Here is a 20,619-nt window from a genome sequence, read left to right on the forward strand (position 1 = left end):
GAAAGGGAAAAATAATAAAAGTCTACTCCTAAGGTGGTATTTTAAAAAATATTTTTCAGATTATATATTCTAAAGTTATCTTTATGTCAGTGATATTAGCAATACTATAGAGTTTATCCGTGACTAAGTATTTAAAGATGTTTGCATTGTTTGTTAACCAATTTAGAATTTCATCCTAAGCCTTCTTAAAATAAACTAGGGAGTATATAAATGATTTTAAACACTGACTCTTTGTGATATAGTTTCTTAAGGATAAAATATACGTGAAATATTCTTATCGTCAAGGAGGTTAAAATGTGTTAAAAAATGGATTCAGTGAGATCAAAGTTTATGTGTTTCATATACTGTATTTACAAACACAGCTTAAGAATTATACTAATGCTTTTTTAAAGGTTTTTAAGTTAAAAAAATAAAATGAAGGTTTAAAAAGTTACCTAGAAAATTATACTGATGAAATATTTTTCAGTAAACTAGTTATGAGTTGTATCAAAAAGCAAATTTTATATTTACATTGTGTTAAGGGCTACATTGAAGGTGGAGAATAGGGTAAAGATAAAAATGGGTAAGGTCTGTACCCTTGGATTTCAGAGCTAGTACTTTGTGTTCAAATTTCTTTTTTTTTCCTGCCTCCCATTTTTCTTTCTCCGCCAAAACATGGATGGTATATCATGTAACTAATTTGTTCCTTTCTTCTCTTTAAAATATGAGTAGTCAGTGCCCTCTTTGGTAATTACAGGAGGAGATTATTCAAACAAGTTTTGTTGTAGAAAACAATCTAAATTCTTTAAATAAAGTTTCATAAAGTCTAATTTATTATCATGATTAACCTCATCAATAACACCTAATGATGTAACATTTTTAATGAAATAAATTGAAATACCTCCTAACATTTTCAGTTAGTTTTCATATGAAGTGATCATGGGCTAATCTTTCAGATAATGAGTTAATGACAATGGAATTTTAGTGATGAAAAATATGCTGTAATTATATGTGGATTCTAGTTAGCAAACTTGTATCATCTCAATGGAATTTAAACACAATTCTCTGCAGGTTTATTAGTCTGACATCTAGGTCTTACCTATGGATTTTCTCCTCACAGTCTATTTGATCAGTTGGCAAAAATTAGATTTTAGGCTGTTCAGAGACTGAAAATGGTGACATATCAAAGATCCTGAAAAGGGGGAGAAAAATGAAATTAGGAAGCATTGCTCATTACTATAATCTCTAATTTGAGTAAGAAATTCACATGATGATCAAAGGGGGCAATGAGCCATTGTAACAGATTAGGGCAGTGGTACCAGGGCTTCTCAGACTTTGCTTTTCCAATTCCCACTACCAGAGTCAGAGTGAGTCCAAAATGTGTGGCAGGTGATGGTGCAAGAGGGGCGTGCAGAGAAGGACAGTGGGAAGGCCCCAAGTACATGGGCTAGTGTTTTGGAATTCTGTTTTAAGGCAGTGAAGCTAGAGGTACACATCACTAACAGTAATAGTACTAATAATGCTAACTACTATCTATGGCTCAATTACAGTGAAGGAGATATCTGGAAAGACCTCATGGAAGTGGCAGTGTGTAAGCTGAGAAATGAAAGGCAGCAACACTTGAATATTCAGAAATAGAGTAGCGACATTGAAGATAGAGTGAACAGCGCATCAAGGGAGCCAGTTGTGAAGCTATTCAAATTCCACATTGTGGAAACCATCTAAAACCACTTTTGGTAGCTGCAGTTGACCAATGTGGCAAGAATGTTCTCTTATTAAGAAAAAAGAATGATACAAATAAGCCTATTAAGGTACCTAAAATATTTATTCATACTTATTTGCCACTGTGGAACTCATCTGTACATACAGTGATCACTGAATATCACAGAATCAAGAAAAGTTGTTGGTAATTTTACTAGAATCTATGGACTGGAGAATGTCAGTACAAACAACAAAATCAGGGGTTGTCAAGGTTTATGACCAGCGTTCAGCTGGGAAAAAGTACACTAAAAAATACACATAGAATCACTTATTGTTAATTAAAAGAAAGGAAAAAAATCTTTCTTGATTTAACAACACCGTCACAGTCTCACAGATTTTCTCTTTTTAGACCAAAGTAAATCCAGCTCTTAGAGGACATTTTCTGTCTGAGTCACACTGATAAAACTCGCTGAATAAAGATGGAAAGATGACACCAGAACAGTTTCTACCCCCTGGGGATGATCAAAATTGTAAAGAACAAAAAATCATGGTTTTTTTTTAACTGTCTAATCCCATTTTGAATCAAAATAAACCTGGAATGCTTGGCAAACTAATTTTTTTTTTTACACTGGAAACACATTTTCTCATAATGCAATGGTTTTTAATCACCCTTTCAGTCCTTAGATTTGAAATGTTGTTAAGCTTAGTTTTGGTTTGGGATAATTTTTGCTTTTCTCAATTATTCATGGTGAGAAGAGTAGTCATCTGGTGATTAATACATATTTATTGAGCATGCTTTCTATGAGTAAAGCACTGAGTGAAGCTTCACTCAGTGCTTTAATAATAAAGGATTACAGCAATTTATTTTACTTTTTAAATACTGTCCTAGCCTTCCAGGGCTGCAGAATCTGGGCTTTGGGAGGGTGGTGATTAGCCCATGAATTATGTTGAAGGAAGCCTAGGTAAAAAATGCTGTGAAACTAAGAGGTCAGGATTCACCGGTTCTAAGAGGGCTTCTTGGAGGAGGCCTATGTACTTGTTGAGGGTTTTCTGTTCAGAGTAGCTGATTTGCACACTCACATTGGCTTTAGCCTTGACTCTGCTGAGAGCTGGAGGTGTGGCTGCAGAATTCCCTATTCTAGAACCTCTGTGCTTTTCATTTTCTAGGTAGATGGGATCATTGCTTCTTTGTTCATCAGTACATCCTTAAAATATTTGCATTTGCTAACTAATTGCTAAATAATTTAACATATAATTTTTACATTAAAACCAATACAATTCTATAGCAGAGTATAAGAGTCACATGGATTTTTCAAGATAAAATAAGACTTAATGGAGTTTTGCACTTATAGCAAGAAGCTGCTGGAGGAACACATTTACTTTTTTCTGTCATTTGGGGTATTCCAGGGAGATTTGGGGAGATTCCACTAGTGGTGACTGCAATAGGATTAAAAAGGGCCCTAATCCTCTCAACTAAGTACCATAAACCATTCTTTAGATTGATTATTTGCCTATATGTTTTACCTATGAATGCAGAATTTTTTTCTTAAGCTTGAACAGCATTTCCTGGAACAGTTTTAAGTATGTTAAAAATATTTTATCTAATTCTCACAATGATTCTTCAAGTAGGTATTGTAATATTTACTTTAGAGGTGAGTTACCTGAACCTCAGGGAGATCGACTTGCTTAGAGTTTTAGTCAATAAGTGGTGGATCTGAGCTTTGAACCCCATTTTTTTTTTCCATTCCACTTACTGCCTCCCACTGGATTTGTCTGAAATGGTTTGTCCACACAAAGGCTTTGCTTGAATGGTGGGTTTGCAGCAGATTGATGTCATTGAGCTTGAATTGCATTTCCCAGAAGTCTTTTCTCTGTAGAGTTCCTTGTTACTGTGGGCCACTGAAGATGTTTTGTGTGTGTGTGTGTGTTGTGGGCGGGGAGGGGGGTGGATTTGAAAGGTGGAAGTGAAGGAGCGGCCGTATTTCTTTTCTGTGAGGAGGTCACTGGTAGGCATGAGACCACATTGGAGCTCACACATGTTTACCTGCTGGCTTCTCTTGTGGGTGTCGGGAGATGGTTGGATCCTCAGTGTCTGCAGATGGTGTTGGATTTTCTGCTTCTGCTCCTCCAGCTCCTAAGCCAAGTGTATGATGAGGGGCACCAGTTTCTCCAGCAGGCATGGTTGGTTACATAATTTGTGGAGCCCAGCATAAAATGAAAATGAGATCTCTTTTATTCAAAAGTTATTTAAAATTTTAAGATAGAAATAGCAGAGCATTAAAATAAGCATGAGGTTCTTCTAAGCAAAGAACCCTGTATGGCTGCATGGGCCATAGCAGGAACCTCTGTCCTCAAGGTTCGAGCCTTGGAAATGATCAAAGACCAGTGTGAATTCCAGGTCAGTCTTGTGGTTGATTCTAGCTTGCCCTTGCTTCCCTACCTCAAGCCTACCTTTCCAGCTAATTGCCTGTCCTGCAGGCTTCAGTTAAACAAATAACAGACTCACATCAGCAGAATCATTAGCTCCCACAATTGCATAGAGTCACATCTCTTGAGATAATTGAGAAAATAATTCTCAGTGCATTTTTGGGGGTTTTGTGGTTCAGATGAGGACCCAAGATGGGAAAGCTGGAAAGAAGTAGATATTAAAGAGATAATCGCAGAAGTGTCACTGTGATTACATTATGATCACTGCTGCAAAAGAAGTATTCAGGGTCCTCAAATGTAGTTCCTTTTTATACAGGTATTGTTTCTGTATTGGACTCAGAAGTTGGTTTTTGGATGCATTTTGCGAGTAGAAGGCACGGAGGAAGATATCTCTATAGATTTCTAGCTAGGCAGAGTAGAAAATATCAATCAAGAAATCATTGATTTTGAGTTTGGACTAAACTTTGAAGTCAATATTTCAAAGAATATTGATTTTTTTTCTCTACCATCCTCCTGACATTCTGGAGTCCCTAACTTTCCTTGGGTAACTCTGGGAAGGAGGAGGTCTCTGTTCTGCCATTCATTCTGTTATGGTATTATTTCAAGGATACCAGTGGAGAATCTCTGTTTTCTCTAATCTCTTTGTTGAGCTTTACTTTATTTTTTAATAGTGGAAATAATATTTAAATTTATGATAACAGCCAAGACATACAATGAGAAAATTCCTGAAGATGAAGAGTGTATACTGTCAGTTCCTTCTTTAAGAACATGGGGAGGCTGGAAGAGGCAGAACAGTATGCCCCATGTAGGCATAAAGACCACTGACAGAGTAGGGAAGCAGCTCTAGGACAGGGTTGGAAAACTTTTTCCATTAAGGGCCAGAGAGCAAATACTTGAGGCTTTGTGGGGGCATATGGTCTCTGTTATGACTGTTCACCTCTAGTGTTGTGGCCAGAAAACTTGCATAGATGAGACATAAAAGAACAAATGTGGCTGTATTCTAATAAAACTTTATTGATGGATGCTTGCATTTCATATAGTTTTCACATGTCATGAAATATTATTTCTTTGACTTTTTTCAACCATTTGAAAACGTAAAAATCATTCTCAGCTCTCAGGCTGAACAAAAATTGACAGTAGACTGGAATTTGTTGAGCTTTTCTTAGAGGCAAACATCCCTGATGGTAATTTTGCCTAAAATTGGCTTGGCCACAAGGTCAGTGTATTTATAGTGTGTTACCAGGCATTAGCACAATTGAGGGAATTGTTACAATGCAGAATCCTATACCTTAGAAATTAGTAAATTTTACAAGTAGTCCAGATTAAGCATATGTATAATAAAGTTATAAAACTATGTATGTAGTATTTAGGTAGTCCTTTCTCTGATTTCTCCCCTTTTGCTTGTGAGAAGAGAGAAAAGTTGAATGGCAGACATGGTCTTAATTGTAATGGCTGAGGCAAGACTACATATATAAACACATATGGACACATTTATACAACCATGTTTGCATAATATTCTAGATGCATGCAATATATATGTATATATGAATATGCATATACATGTATATGAGTATGCACACACACATATAAATGTCTCACACTTTTATAGATATGAAAATGTATAGATATGGATACATTTGTGCATGCCCATGCACCAGGGCATGCACAAAGTCTTGCTTGGCAGCTCTTTATTATAGTGATAAAAATACTCAAATGCTCACTTGAGAATAATTGCCGATTCCATACCATGCACATGTTTTGACATAGAATGAAGTAGAAATTATCATACGACACTCTCACATCTGTTGAAGTTGGAGGTATGTGTGGAAGCAAACATGATTTCTTTCAGGCCTTAAGCCTCATTAATATGTGTTGATGAAGTCCTTTCTCACATCAAAGCAATATGATCTTTGAAAGATGGTTGCTTTGAGTAAAAGCTTTAAAACATGGGTGCAAAGTAAAATGCATTAATATATCTAAATGAACAAATTGGAATATTATTAATAAAAATATTAGTCTCTAATGGACTTTATAGTGATTTGATTAATTTGAAGTATTTTTTAGATGAAAGACAGAACCATTTAATCCCCCTCTTTCATGCTATTCTGTTATTTTAGCATACTTAGTTATTCCTTGAATTTGTGTAGTTTAGCTTTCAACTTGACTTTCCCCGTTCCATTTACAGAGATGTTCGCAAACCCAAGAAGAATTCCTGCTGGTAATGTTGCTCATTAGGAACATTTCCAGAAAGAGAAGTGAATAGTGCTGCAAATATCTCTTCATTTCCAGCCTGGCAAATAATCTGTCGAGACAACACCCCAGCCGATTGTTTAATTGTGTATCAGGTTTAGGTGACAGGACTTGGATATGACATGACAAAAGGGCTTAAGAAGAGTTATCCATCTTCCTTCCCCTTAGAACATCAGAGTCTTCAATAAAGACATCTGTTAAGTCTTTATTTCCTAAGGCATAGAGAATCAGACTTCTTACCTTTCAATTAGTAATGGATGAACTTCAAAAAGGTAGGGTTTTCATTTTTATTTTTGCTGTTGCTGGCAGGTCTTAGATACTTGGAGAGTTTAATGGATTCCATCCCCTCCTCTTCTCTGTTTCTTTTTGTTCATACACTTAGGATGACTCCTATTAGTTACAAGTTCTTTGGTTTCCTTTACTTATTTGCATGCATTTAATTATTTTTGAGATATTGACCAGGAGAGAAAGAATAGAAAATCTCTTTGCAGAAAAGGTTTTTTGTTCTTTTTTTTAATGGCCACTTTTTAAAGCTGTTGAATGAGTTCATTTGAAATACAACTTCACCCAATTCACCCATCATCACTTGCCAATACATCTTTCCCAAGCTCAGTTTTCCTGCAATTTTCCCCAAAAAGAAAAAAAAAAAAAGAGAATATGCCCAAGATTAAAGAGGATCTTTCTGGATTAATCTTGTTTTTATTTCAAGGTTTAGTACATTTTTGGATTATATTCTTTTTCAGAGTTCCTAAACTGGTTTTGTTCAAAATGGAGATTAAGATTTCCAAATTATTCCTCTTATTATAAGCACACCTGGAGACCTGAACTGTGGCACTGGATGTAGCTACTGTAAATAATGTCTTGGAATCTCTCACCCATATGTATTTGCTCTTATCTGTATGTAAAATGAGACATAGCCTTATTTTCACTTTAACCTAAGTCTGACACTAATGACCTCTCTGATAGTAAATCAATTATCCATCCATCCACCCATTCATCCACCCATCCCATCAATTTGTATTACTAGGTACCTACTGTATGCCTAATGCTTTGCTAGTTGCTGGAGAAATCACAGTGAGAAAAAAAAGAATCAGTCTCTGCCTCAGGGAACTTACAGTGTAGTGTGGAGTAAGATACTATTTTTAAAAAACCATGCAAATAATTATGTATTTTCAGTGGAGGAAACATACATGATACCACGACCATGAAAAGTTTTAGTAAGGCAAGTTGGACTAGTTAGGACAGACAAGGAAGCCTTCCCTGAGAAAATAATGACCAAGGTGAAGAATGGAAGAGGAAGGGAAGGAATATTAACCAGAAAAGGAATGGAAAAGTGGATATTAGACAGGCAACAAATTTGTCCTCCCTCCCAAATTTCACATTAAAACAAAAGCACTTTAAATTTATATTGTGAATGACAAGGAATTTATACAATGTTCTGGTCATGCAGTGTTTCTAATTTCTGCATTGTCTACAGCTTATAAACAGCTAATGAGAAAAGCTTTGTCATCTTAAGCAAGTGCCCCATCTTCTACAAATGATAATCAATAAATACTTATAGATGATGATAATTATCTCATATCTTGGTTAAGATCCTAACCAATAATAAAACAAAGAGAGAGTGACTTGGAACCCACAGTAGATTAGCCACAGTTCCGAAATCTAAACAGTTCTAACCACTTAAAAAATTGTAACTTAGTTCCTGATTGAAACCTTTTTGGTAAAACACGACCTGTGCTAATGTGAGGATATTTATTGCTTTTAAGATTCTCAAAGTGTTTTCTTGTGAAGGGCATATGAGAGTGTTACGGAACTTTTAGAGGATTCCGTTTCTTCCTCTTCTCTGTTTCCTTTTCTTCCTTTTTGTTTGATCCAATTTTCAAAATTCTGTATGCAAAAAAAAAACAAAAACAAAAACAAACAAACAAAAAAAATGGGGCTGTGTGGGGTGGCTCACGCCTGTAATCTCAGCACTTTGGAAGGCCGAGGTAGGCAATAACTTGAGGCCAGGAGTTTGACACCAGCCTGGGCAACATGGAGAAACCCCGTCTGTACTAAAAGTACAAAAAAAGAGAAAAGAAAGAAAAGAAAATCAGCCAGGCATGGTAGTGCACACTTGTAGTCCCAGCTACTTGGGAGGCTGAGGCAGGAGACTTGCTTGAACCTGGGAGGCAGAGGTTGCAGTGAGCTGAGATTGCACCACTGCACTCCAGCCTCGGGGACAGAGCAAGACTCTGTCTCAAAAAAAAAATAAAAAAATAAAAAAAATAAAAAAAAACGGGTCTCCAGAATTTCAGATATGTACTCTTGTTCACTCTGTTTTTTTAATATTTACTTTACTTTTTAAAGAAAATTATGTGTGGTGTGTGTATGCATGTCCACGCACATGTGCTTCAAATAGGGGTGGTAGAAAGAAAAGTTTTGCTGAGAACCAGGAGTTTTTAAGGCAATGTGGAATGAAACATCTGAGGATCGGCTGCCTTGGAAAAAGCTTCATGAAACATTTGCAAGTAGACTTCTATTTCTACTCCCATCTACCAGTCTTTGACACGTGGATTATCTGTAGGAGAGATATTTGACTGTTTTTATTCTTACACAATTAGGTAAAGACATTCCTAGATCAGATCATACATTATTTCTCACTGACTTCTGTCGTTCTGGGCATGAAAGAGTCAGCAGTGACTTGTCTATGATGATGAGTGGGATTTGTACTTCTCCAGTGACCAGGAGGAATGGGAAAGATGAAGGCTAGCAAGAAGGCTGGACAGTGAGTTTCAGGGAGGGGAAGGGTTGGCAGCCCAGATTTTCAACATTCCAAGCTTCACTTCTTAGCAAAGTCTTCCCCTTGCTGGAGGTAGAGTGGATTGGGTATTGGGGGAAAGTTCCATTGGCTTGAGACTACCTGATATAGACAACTTCCTTGGAACAATTCTAATTTCCCAGTCGGGACCCATATGACAGTATAAAACCCTATTCTCTAAGAATTATGAAGAATCACAGGGTTCATCAATCCAATGTCTTCTTTCTCACCATCGGTGGTCCCTTTGCAAGTCTGAGGAAATCCCTCTATTCTAAGAAAACTGTACATTCATACAGTATTTCACGTGCCTTTTTTTTTTTTTTTTTTTTAAGATTTCACAGGGTTGGTGAGAGAGGTCCTTAGAAAACAGACTAAGAGCTCTTGATGGAATCCACTGGTTATAGTCCATTTCACACTAAGTAAAACTGAGGCCCTTGGAAGCAATGATATATCCTCAAGACCACAAAATAAGTTTATTTTAAAGCTTGGCTTCAAATCCAAATCTAGCTACTTCCACCGCAGTTTTTTTTTTTCACAATGTCAGTAGTATATCTCCTTAGCAATTTTTTTTTTTTCAGTTTTTAAGGAAAGAAAAGCCTTAGCTTCTCTCAGCAGTTTTAAATCCTAGAAGGGCATTAGGCAGGAAAGTCTAGAGTAGTGAATTTACCACTAATTTTCCCTCTTCCATTTTATCTTAATTTTCCAGTCTCCATTTTAGTTCCTTTAAAAATCTATCTAGCCAATCTTTCTTCTCTCATGTCCAGGGCTTGTCAGGGATGTGACCACTCACCACCTGCTGACCCTTCACCATTTAGTATTTTGCAGCATTGACCTCCCTGCTGAGCCAGAAAGCCTGGACCAGATTGAGAAGAAATGCGTGCGAGCGGTTGTCCTTTGTTCTGCTCTTGGCTCCTCACTCTGACCATGTGTTCCAGGCAGGACTTCCAATTAGAATGCCTGAAAGAAAAGAGCAGATTGGAGATGCTATGTCCTCCTCCACCGCCAGCAGGCCTGGGGGTGGCATAATATGCTGCCCAAAATCTTACTGGGAAAGACTTGCTTCCAAGGAAAGAAAATGCGGCGTTTCAGCCCACAGGTAGAGAATAGGAGAAATGGAAAGTATGGCAGATCTGGGCAGGGTTCTGCTGAGATTGATCAATGTATTCATAGCCTTACAATGAAATGAATACATCCTAAAGCTGAGTATAATCTTTTCTTGTAATTGTTGCATATGTTATGTGCTGTGTCTCTACGTGAGCTGAAAGGAGCTTAAGCCTTATTTTACCTTTGGTATACTCTCCAGAGATACTATATATTTTATACATGTATCTTTAGGTCAGAATGTAAGTGTCATAAATACAGAGATTTGAGTTTTTGTTCACTGCTAAATTTCCAATGTCAGAATGGAACTTTACCAGATAGTAAATACCAGGGTGATATTTAAAATATTTAACTACCAGTTCAACATGGGCAGCAAACAATCAGAAGGCTATAGACAATCAGTGTGCTGGCATGAATGTCAGTCCTAGTAAGCACTCAGTGAAATTTGGTTGAATGAGGTACTAGTTAATAAGAGGTACTATTCTCATATAGGTGATGAATATGTAATTTTGAATTGATTTTTGAGAGTTTACCCACTTAAAATAGGTATTGGGCAATTCACACACACATGCACATACTAAAATATGTGCATGAATATACTTACATGTATATGAAAAATGGTCAGCCTAACAATCAAAGAAATACAAATAAAAATAATATACCTTTGTGTTGTTGTTTCCTTGAACTTCAAAGGCTAATAATATTCCCTGAATTGGCATGGATATGGGGACTGAATAGCTACAAATCTGTTTTTCTACTCAGCCACTGTATCCTGGAAAACAGCTTTATTCACATTGACCTGTAAGGGAGTAAATTGATAAAATATTACTGAATAGCAATCACATTGCACTTTGGTAATATGTTTCCCAAATCTTAAGTATATGTTGAAGACTATTTGGCTGAGTAATTGTGCCTCTAAAATTTTATTCTAAAGAAGTATTTAAAGTAATTCTATTAATGTACAAAATTATATATTAAATATATAGGAATACTGATTGCAGCATTGCTAATAATAATAAATAAAGTGGGAGCTGCTTAAATGTCCAACAACAGGAGATTGGTAAAGTGCATTATATTGCAGCTACACGAGTTGATCCTGTGCAGCTCTGTTATATGTTCATGAGGCCCCTGAGCTGATGGCACCTTGCACGTTGTGGTCACACAAACAGATGCAGACTGATGTTTTTTCACCAAATTGCTGTAACAAAAATTATGCCTACGAATATATTAAGTTCAGAATGTACTGAGTAGAAAAAGAAAAAGGAAAAAGCAGTATTTGTAATCTTTTATTTCTTGTTAAAAAAACACATACCTAGGTGGAATGTTTGACACTTAAAAGAGATCAGATGGCACAAAATATAGTCATATAGTTTGGATGTGTGTCCCCACCCAAATCTCACGTTGAATTGTAATTCCTAGTATTGGAGATGGGGCCTGATTGGAGGTGATTGGACCATGGAGGTAAATTTTTCATAAATGGTTTAGCACCATCCCTTGGTGCTGTTCTCATGATTGTGAGTAATTTATTGTGAGATCTGGCTGTTTAAAACTGTGTGGTACCTTGTTCTCTTGCTCCTGCTCGGGCTGTGTGACATGCCTGCTCCCTGTTTGCCTTCTGCAATGATTATAAGTTTCCTGAGGCCTCCCCAGAAGCCAAGAATATGCCAGCATTATGCTTCCTATACAGCCTGTGGAGCCGTGAGCCAATTAAACCTCTTTTCAAAATTACCCAGTCTCAGGTATTTCTTCATAGCAATGCAAGAACAGACTAACACTTATAGATATAAGCTACTTGGATAGTTATATAGATATATAAAATAGATAGATATAGTACCTATAAAATAGTTACTATATAGTTATCTATGTACTACTATATAGATATAGAGGTAAGAAAAATCTGGAATAATACACTTCAGTACATTAATGGTGGTAATTTATTGGTAATTAGGGTAATAATATTTCTTTCTCTTTTATATTTTGGTTAATCAATATCTTCTAAGTTTTCTACAATTGCTATGTATTTTTTGTGAAGTTCAGAATAAATAGTAAGTGGAAAAAAAGTAGCCCCAAGAGACATTTGTAAGAGCAAGTAGTCCTGCCCAAGTGAAGTGGCATGGGCTTTGGACCTGGACATATCCCGGTTTGATTTCTTGGCTTTTTCTGTGTGAGCCTGGACAAATCGGTCAACCATCGAACTTCTTATTTATCCACTGAATAGGTGAGTAACTCCTGCCTTGCAGGATGGTCTTAAGGATTCTTGGTGATTTGTATAAAGGTCCTCATGTGCTATCCAGCACAGGATAGACCCTTGGTCAATTGTTATTGATTATTACTGGTGTTGGGAGACCATCCCTTTTTAAATTTGAAAGATATCAACCTTTGGCTTTTCTCTTTAAGATCCATCTTCATGGGCCCAGATTGGAAACCTGCCAATTAGAGAACTCAGTATTGTCATGAGTGGTAACCAAGCAATGGCATTTTGATAAAGGAGCCGTGTGTTAGTCCACTTTGTATGGATACAAAGGAACATCTGGGGCTGAGTAATTTATAAAGAAAAGAGGTTTATTTGGCTCATAGTTCTGCAGGCTGCACAGGAAACATGGTACCAGCACCTGCTTCTGGTGAGGCCTTACGAAGCTGACAGTCATGGTGGAAGGCAAAGGGGGAGCAGATGTGTCATATGGCAAGAGAGGGGAGGAGGTGCCAGGCTCTTTCAAACAATTAGCTCTCACATGAATGAAATACTGCAAAGACTCACTCATTACCACAAGGAGGGCACCAAGCTATTCATGAGGGATCCACCTCCATGACCCAAACACCTCCCACTAGCCCCCACCTTCCAAGTAGGGGGTCACGTTTCAACATGAGATTTGGCGAGGGATACAAACATCCAAACTATGAAGCCCTGTATAATAAAAAGAAGCTCAGTCTAGGAATAGTTTAAAAATTGGTTTAGGATTTTGAATTGCCATCCTTGGGTTAGGGGTATAGTACATATCTGCTCAAGTAGAGTACATTGTATCTTGAGGGTAACATCCCTTCCTTGACACACATATACATACATGCATATTATAGAGTGCAGATCAATGGTTTTGTAAACCAAGAGGTGCTTTGTGTGCTGGGCTTTTTCTTTAAAACTAAAATAAGGCTGGCATGGTGGCTTATGCCTGTAATCCTAGCACTTTGGGAGGCGGAGGTGGGCAGATCACCTGAGGTCAGGAGTTTGAGAACAGCCTGGCCAACATGGTAAAACCCCATCTCTACTAAAAACACAAAAATTGGTTGTGATGGCACACGCCTGTAATCCCAGCCACTTAGGAGGCTGAGGCACAAGAATCACTTGAACCCGGGAGGTGGAGGTTGCAGTGACCCAAAATTGCGCCACTGGACCCCAGCCTGGGTGACAGAATGAGACTCTGTTTAACTAACTAACTAAATAACTAACTAAATAAAATAATTAGCAAATGCACAGATATAAACATGGACCCACAAACACACACATACATGCATACACATGCACATACATACCTCTCTATTGTCATCACTAGAAGAACTGAGCGACACTGGAGTTTTTGTCCTCATCTTCTCTTCTTCCCATTCTTCTTTGCCACATTTCTTTGCCTCCTGGGAATCAAAGTGACACTCCAAGGATATTTTCAGGGGACTAAGTGCACAATCCAGTGAGTAGAACAGATCTCTAAGAGTTGTCTTGTGGATATGAACTGAAGTTGTTCTAAATAAAGGTGTTGTTTGAGGGCTGCAAGGAAGAAGGAGGGCCCTCAGTCATCCTCAGTTTCCTACTTGTTCGCATGTGGCCAGTTCCACCCCTGTCAGACCAGGCTGTTTCTAGTTTGCAACTACAAAACAGAGTTGGCGTCAGTGCAAAATCCTCAGCCATTACCTTTTTTCACTTACAGCTGGTTTAACTAACCAATATAATTAAAATATGAAAGAATAAACAGCTCTTTAAATTTAAAAAAGAAATTGCTATGATATAAGCAAGAATATTATGTAGATTGTAGCAACTAATCACAATTAATACATCTTTATAAAGTTGAATCTGTAAAGATATGTTAACACCAAAGGTGGGGCTGTGAAGTTTTTAGGCACAGTCAATTTAATTCTGTACTGGAACTTAATACCCCAACAAACAACTGCTTTTAATCTGTCTTTATGGCATTATTATTAAAAGATAAGTATCATTTGAGGAAATGACTCTATCACTATTTAGCTGTTCTCATAAAAAGCTTTCCTCTTTTACAACTTGTAATTTGGCTTCTGGAAAAACAGCAATACTGCAGGACAGGTAAGAATGAAATTCTTAGGATTTAAAATATTTTTTTGGTGTGGGGGGCTGTTGTAATTGAGTTAGGATTCAAATTTTTTTATATATGCATGAACTAATATGGAGAAGTATGGTAGGAGTCCAGAAAACACAATTAAATACCTTTTTCTTACCAAATTTGTGTGTAAGCAGGCCTGAGTCTTCACAATATTGGTAGGGAGTTAAAGGTTCTATTTAATGAATAAATGTATTTCTCTAAACCCTGTCTTTATTCCTGGTGTCACTGACTTTACCACAAGATCCCAACATGTGTTCCATTCCCAGGTGGTCTAGTTCTATGCTAATTAAGATAATTCCCTATGGCAAGCTATTCGTTACACCCAGGGAAATTTCCTTAGGAGGGAGGAGCATGTAATAGGGAATCTGAGGCCTGTATGCAAGGCTCAACTATACCATTCACCGGCTATGGAACCACTGGTAAATAAACTATACTTTCTTTATCTGAATGTCTCATCTTAATATACATATAAATGTAATCCCCCATCTTGGCATACACAACATAGGTGTATTATAGTATTCTGTGAAGCATAATGTAGATGACATACCAAAACTGCACAGCATTATATAATGTAAGCTCTGATTACAATTTGGTGAAGGTTGGCCATTTGCATGGATGACATGTGAACTTGACTAGCGATGTAGCCAATCAAATTAATGTAGACAGTCATCTAAGCAAGTCCTCAAAGAATAGCCCAGAGTTGGATAATCAGGGGTACCCCTGGATGAAAAATAGTTTACCTTTCCAGGTCTCAGTTTTCTAAGTGGGTAAAAGAAATAATTGCATGTAAAGACTTGAAGACTTAACCAGCACTGAGTTTTAGATGATGAAAACTATTTTCAAAACAGTTATTGCCTACGTTGTTTTAAAGTAAGATATTTTTCACAGCTCTAATGTCCTTTGATCTTTTTCATAATAGAAAGGGAAGCTACCACTGAGATCTGCTATGTTGGCAGCACAGTGTCCAAAAATATTCAATAACAGATAAATAGAAAATGAAAATAAAAACATCAGAGTATCCTTTGGGAATCTGGCAAACAGCATGGTGCCCAGCCATTTCAATCACAGGCCAATCTAGAGGTTCAGATGCAATAGGTTTCACTTAACTCACTGGGAGACTTGCACCTACCCCAGTTTCCCAAACTAGGCCCCCCTGATATTCAGGGTTTCATGTCTAACACAGAATTGGCAAGCCAGCTTTACCAACAGTCTCTGGGGTATAACTGGACTTCCAGTTCCTCAAAGACTTTTATGTTACAAAATGGCCCCTCTGGGTGACCGTAGAATTTTCACATTGCTGCTACATGATGAAGCAGGGCAGCTGTAATCAGATTTGAAAAATATGTCACATGAATGAGTCTGATGGAAACTCTGCAAATTGTCCACATGGACCCCCTGGTAAAGTGGGATGATTAAGATGAGTGACTAAACCATTTGATGAAATGAGGAGTTGGATAGGGTAGCAAACATGTATTGAGCACTTACTATACATCAGGCACTATCTTGTATTTCACATGCATCATTTGACTTACCCTGTCAACATCTATTTAAGGAAAGTGCTGTTAGCCCAATTCTCACCAACAAAGGAAAGAGTTGAGGCATGGAGAGGTTAAGTAACTTGCCCAAAGCCACGCCTACTCAGGAAGCTTCCTCCAGAGTGAATGAAGAGGCAGAATAACAGCTAATTGCAGACGAGACCCAAAGTGCAAGCTTAACTCTGTTCAGCATTATGAGTGCTGAGCTGTACACAGCCTTTTCAACCGGACACGCACACCTCTGTGAACTGTAACACCTTTAATATCATTAAATTAATTTCATTAAATGCCTTCACAGAGGACACCTCATGCCTCCGAAGGTGTTCAATGTTCTAGGTTTCAGGTGGCATGTAAAATTTGTTTTCTATTCCACTAGAAAGAAACAAGAATGACCATTTCACATTAACTTCATACTGAGCAGAGATGATAAAGGATGATTGATTCTTTTAGTTTCATGCTCTTTGGTACCATTTAAAATTTTAGTGTAGACGGAACAAAAATTGATTATAGCACTTTGATAGTTCCACCAATCTGTGTGTGCGTGAGAGAGGGAGAGGAATGTGTGAATGTAAGCATGTGCCCATGAATCATGAGGTTATTTAAGGAGAGAGTATGCTTGAAAAAAAAAGCAAAGACTGAATAGAATAAATAGATTTCTAAGAATGTTTCTGAAGTTTTCCAGTTATATTCAGATTGCTATTTATTACAGAAAACTGGTGCAGTCTTGCCTTATTTTCAGCACTTCTACGCAGAGTAGAAAATGACTGGTACTAGAGCTGAATCGTAGCAGTGATTTTGTGTCATGGAAAATGATGTCAATACAGCTTGAAGTAGATATGTTTGAATGGGATCTAATCCTTTGGGCAGCAATAGTTGAGATATTGCCTAAGTGAAAAGTTGAACAAGTTCAATACGGGACTTGTTTCAAGCTTTACCTAACACAAAAGCTTTATGAGAAGTTTCTTGAAGTCTCTGCATTAGAATCTACTGTCACCTTGGTAGGGATTAGAATCTGAATGTAGAGCTGAACAGAACCTTAATGAAAGCTGTGTAGTGTTGATATTGTTGGGTGTATTCCAATGGGCGGAAAATGTACATCATTTCAGAAGGCGGATTCCCATCCTCATGGGGCTGCCAGTGCACAATTCTAGGTGGACGCCACTCACATAGAATGCATGTCCTTCAGCTATACAATGTGTCAGCTTGGGCAGGGTAGGGAGGGGGGAGATTTTAAAAAGTGTGTTGTAGCAAAGTGGAAAGGTAATCTTGGTGACAGTTTAAATTAAAATGCAAGTTATACAATTCTATCTATGAAATTGTGGCCAATATGTAAAAACTAAGTGTCTGTTTTTTCAATGACTAGAAAATGCCCTACAAAGAAAATGTTGATTTGGTTAAATGACAGGTTTATGGACAGTTTTGCCTTGAATTTATCTTTTTAATATTGCTATTTAAGTAAAATAATATTAAACAGCCATAGCCTCCCAGTGGCTGTGCACACTTATTTAGAGGAAAGGCATGCTTGAGGTTTTCTACTCAAGAGGAAATTCAGGCAGTCAAGCTCCATCATTTGACAATGGGAGAAATGATGTCTAAACTGCTGAGGCTATTTGGTTAGGGACACACAAGCAGTGACCAAGTGGGATCTCAGCTCAGAGATTTCTACCCCTATAACAAGGTGACTTCTTACCATCTCTCACCCTTGGAAATTTTTCTCCTTCCTTACTAACCACTCGTATTCTGATAACTTCTGCAGTAGGCTGAATAATGGCAATCCAAATATATCAGGTCCTAATTTTTGGAGCCTATAATTTTATCTTATTTGTAAAAAGAGTCTTTGCAGATGTGATTAAATTAAGAATATTGAGATGAAGGGATTATCCTATATTATCTGGGTGGGACCTAAATGTTATCACAAGTATCTTTGTGATACTTGTGGGAAGAGATTCAGTACAACATAGAAGAAGAGATACAAAGATGGAGACAGAGACTGCAGGGATGTGGCCACAAGCCAAAAACACCAAGGAAAAGTGGTAATCACCAAAAGCTGAAAGAGGCTTGCTCCCCTGGAGCCTCTGGGGGGAACAGAGCTCCATCAACACCTTGATTCCTGGCTTCCAGGTTCTAGCACTATGAGAATAAATGTCTATTGTTTTAAGCCAGTTTGGAATAATTTGTAATGGCAGCCATAGGAAACTAATACAACTCCTAACTTTATTTCTCTAATGCTGACCTCTCTTCTGAATTGAGATTCAAATTTCTGTGTTGTGGATGACTCAATTTCAATTCCCAAATCCCCACTAGCTGCCTTCTCTCCTCCCCTCAGTATACTTCCTAGTTCAGGTAATCACTCACCAATTCTTAATTACACTGGGTTTTACCTCTTTTCTCTTATTCTCCACATCTGATTAGTTACCAAATCATGGTGATGCCATCCTGAAAACATTGCGTGGGTCATCACCCACTGCCCACTCCCAGCACTGCTAATCTGAGCTAGGTCCTTATCACTTAATGTCTCATCTTAGCTTTTCGCATACTTTGTACTCCCATTCTCTAATTTGCTCTCTATTATACCAATAGAATAACCTTTCTAAAAATGGCAAAGATGGTAGATATCCCTATATTTGAAAATTCCTGTAGAATTAAGTCTAATACTAGAGCGTTGCTAAGGCAGCAAGAAAGTGCAGGCTCTGGAGATGTGACCACCTGGGTTCCACGCCTCTGGACTCTGCCACTTACTAGCTTGGGGAGTTTAGGCAGGTTGCTTGTCTGTATTTCATTCCTCCCTCTATAAATTGAGGATAATGTTAGTGCCTCCCTTATAAGGGGGCCATCAAGAATAAATAAACAGATATCTGTAAAGCCCTCAAAAGAGTATCTTGATCACCAATGAAATAAGCAGAAAAAGTATGCTTTGTCAATAATAACAATTATAATATCTAAAATAAATATTGGCTGTGTTTAATATGTCTCACTCTGTCACTCAGGCTGAAGTGCGGTGGCCCAGTCATAGCTTACTGCAAACTTGAAATCCTGGGCTCAAGCAATACTCCTACCTCAACCTCCTGAGTAGCTGGGACTACTCATGCCACCATGCATAGGTAATTAATTATTATTTTTATTTTTATTATTTTTGTAGAGACAGGGTTTTGCTGTGTTGCCCAGGCTGGTCTCCAACTTCTGGCCTTAAGTCATCCCCCGACCTCAACCTCCCAAACTGCTGGGATTGGAAGCATGAGTCATTGCATCCAGCACCTTTGGAGTTTTTACATTCCAGTCATGTTTATTGTCACAATCTCATGTTATGCCAAATTTTCTGTATTTGTCAGTTTTTTTCCCAAAGAAACGGGACCAATGGGAAATATATGTATTACAGGTTGAGCATCTCTATTCCAAAAGTCTCAATCTGAAGTGCTTCCAACTCTGAAACTTTTTGAGGACCAATATGACACCACAAGTGGCAAGTTCCTCACCTGACCTCATGTGATGGGTCACAGTCAAAATGCAGTCAAAAATTTGTTTCATGCACAAAATTATTTATTAAAATATTAAAATAGAAAATGACCTCCAGGTTATGTGTATAAAGTGTATATACATAAATAAATTTCATGTGGAGACTTGGGTGCCATTCCCATGCTATCTCATTATGTATATGCAAATATTAAAAAAAAAAAAAAACCCAAATCCCAAATCTGAAACACTTCTGGTCCCACGCATTTCAGGTAAAGGATACTCAACCTGCATAAGGAATTGCTCATCTAATTACCGACGCTGAAAAGTCCCAAAACCTGCAGTCAGCAAGCTGGAGACCCCATAAAGCAGACAGCATAGCTCCAGTTCGAAGGCTGGCAGACTAGAGACCCAAAAGAATCCATATTTCAGTTTGAGTCTGACAGCGGAAAACAACCAGTGTCCCAGATTGAAGGCACTTGGGCAGAAGGAGTTCCCTCTTACTCAAGGGAGGGTCAGCCTTTTTGTTCTATTCAGGCCCTCGACTAATTGAATGAGGCCCACAGCCTTAGGGGGAGTAATGTGCTTCACCTAGTCTACTGATTCAGATGCTAGTCTCATTCAAAACACTCTCATAGAAACCCCTAGAATAATGTTTTACCAAGTATCTGGGCGCTCTGTGGACCAGTCAAGTACACACATAAAATCAACCATCACACCTTCCTAACCACACTCTGTGCCAGCTCAGCAGACTCTTGGCAATTTCCTCAACAGAGATGGCCCTCTTGTATCTTCTTGCCTTGGCTCATATTGAATTTTTTTCTTTTTTTTTTTTTAGATTATTTCATTCTTCATTCATATTGTTCCTCTGCTCTGGCCTGGAAAAGCCCTATTTATTCTTCACAACTGAGTTCAAATCTTACCATCTTCTCTACTTGTGAACTCAATTCTTTCTCTTTCCACAGTGACATTAGACTATTCCTATCTCTGTTTCCCAAAAGCACTTAATGCATGGAATGGATCACATTGTTTT

The sequence above is a fragment of the Nomascus leucogenys genome, chromosome 22a (genome assembly GCF_006542625.1).
Source record: "Nomascus leucogenys isolate Asia chromosome 22a, Asia_NLE_v1, whole genome shotgun sequence".
Taxonomy (NCBI): Eukaryota; Metazoa; Chordata; class Mammalia; order Primates; family Hylobatidae; genus Nomascus; species Nomascus leucogenys.